The following is a 2,500-nucleotide window of genomic DNA, read 5'->3' as shown; positions in this document are numbered from 1 at the left end:
CTTCCCCCCTCCTTGTCTTCTTCCCCCTCCCTCCTCTCCTTCTCCTCTCTTCTTCCTCTGCCATTTTACCCTATCTCCCTTTCTCCTTCTTTTTCCCCTCCCTTACCTCCATCTACCTCCCCCTCCCTCCACCCTCTCCTTCCTCTCCTGCTTCCTCCCCTCCCCCCTCTCCCTACCCCCATCTCCCTCCCTTTCCCCTCTCTCCCTCTCCTCCCCATCCCTCCCCATCCTCCTCTCCTCCCCATCTCCCTTCCCCCCTCCCTCCCGTTCCCCCTCTCATTCCCATCCCTCCCCTTCCCCTTATCCTCCCCATCCCAGCCCATCCCCTCTCCCTTCCCCCCCTACTCCTCCCCTCTCATCTTCTCCTCCCCATCCTTCCCGTTCTCCTTCCCCATCCCTCTCCTTCCCCCCATCCCTGCCCCTCTCCCTTCCCCCCACTCCGCCCCTCTCCCCTTCTCCTCCCCATCCTCCCCCTCCCATCCCTCCCCTTCCCCCACTCCTCCCCATCTCCCTTCCCCCATCCCTCCCGTTCTCCTTCCCCATCCCCCCATCTCTCCTCCCCCTCTCCCTCCCCCTACTCCTCCCCCTCTCCCTCCCCTCCCACACTCCTTCCCTCCTCCCCCCCCCCCTCCCCTTGCCTTACGTGATCAAAGAATCGCTTCATATGAACCTGTTGATGATTCTACCTTAATGATGGGAATTCTTACCCGGTCGCGGCTTGCCCTCTCGGCGTGTTCGGACGCTGGGGGCGACCTCGTCTTAGGCTTTGGATTGTTATGAAAGTGAGGGTGATTATGGTGAAAATGATAATGAAGTAACGATAATGGTGATGATGATGATGATGATAAGAATGATCGTGCTAATGATAAGGATAATATGGATAATGATAATGATAATAATAATAATGATAATAATTATGATGCTAATAATAACAATAATAATAATATAGCAGTAATGATAATAGTAATAGTGGTAATAATGATAATGATAATGATAATGATAATGGTAATAATAATAATAATGATATAAATAATAACATTAATGACAATAATAGTAATAATAATGATAATGATAATAATAATAATAGTAATAATAATAATGCGAATACTTATAATGATAACAGAAACAATAATAATAATAATCATCATCATCATCATCATAATGATAATCCTATTAATAATGATAATAATTTGTGATGATGATAATAATAATAATAATAATAATAATAATGATAGTAATAATAACAATAACAATGATAATGATAATAATGATCATAATGATGATGATATTGATGATAATAACAGAAATATTGATAGTAATGCTGATAATAAGAGTAATAGTAATAACATTAATGATGATAACGATAATTGCAGTAACAATAATGAGATGATGATGACAGAATAATTAATTATGATGGCAATATAAGTGTTGTTATCATCATTATCAATATTTTTAGGATTCCTATTATCAATGTTTTTAGGATTCCTATTATCAATGTTTTTAGGATTCCTATTATCAATATTTTTAGGATTCCTATTATCAATATTTTTAGGATTCCTATTATCAATATTTTTCTTATCATTATCACCATACCTGTTACCAATATTATATTTACATCATTATAATCATCAATGCATTATCTTGATTGTTATATTTATCATTTTTATATTTATATTGTTATATTTATAACTTTTTATTTGAAATGCCCAATAGGTACCATTAAGGTCATTCTCCATATAAAGTCTCTGTGCGTTTTATACAAGAGTAATTTGATAATATATATATATATATTTTTTAAATCTTCAAATCCAGCTTAACGATCAATACTCTAGATTTTCAGCGAAGCGCAACTCACATGTAATGAGATGTTACACAAAGATGATATTATTTCAATAAATTATTTTTCCTTTCTTCTTATTCCATTTTTTTTGTTTTTTTTTTTAGTTTTTTTTTAGTTTTTTTTTCTTTCCTCTGATCTTTCTAAGTCTCGAAAATCCTTCTAAAAAGTCTTTTGTTGAGATGATCCACGTGTCTTGATATGATATTTTTCTTTCTTTTACTTTTCATTTCTTTCTTTTCTCATTTTCTTTCTTTCTCCTTCACTGTTTTTTTTTTCTTTTGATTTCATGTTCATATTTCCATTTTTATTTTTCTCGCTCTTTAACTTCTGTTTTTTGACTTTTCTATTCTTTTCCTTTTCACTATGTATTCCTTCTCCTTTTAACTATTTCCTTCCTTCTCCTTTCTTCCCTTATCTCCCTCTTTCTCTTTACCCCCTCCCAATGTCTCTTTTTTCTCCCTCTCTCTCTTACTGTCTCCGTCCTTCTCTCCCTCTCTTTCTCCCTCTTTCTCCTTCATTCTACTTTTTCTATATACTTTCCACCCTCTCTCTTTCTCTTACCTCTCTTTCCTTCTCTCTATCTCTCTGTTCCCCTCGTCTCCTACTCTCTCTCTCTTTTTCTTTCTCCCTTTCTCTCATTTTCTTTTCTTTCTTCCCTTC

Source organism: Penaeus chinensis, chromosome 20 (genome assembly GCF_019202785.1).
Source record: "Penaeus chinensis breed Huanghai No. 1 chromosome 20, ASM1920278v2, whole genome shotgun sequence".
Taxonomy (NCBI): Eukaryota; Metazoa; Arthropoda; class Malacostraca; order Decapoda; family Penaeidae; genus Penaeus; species Penaeus chinensis.
Note: the sequence above shows the minus strand (reverse complement) of the source record.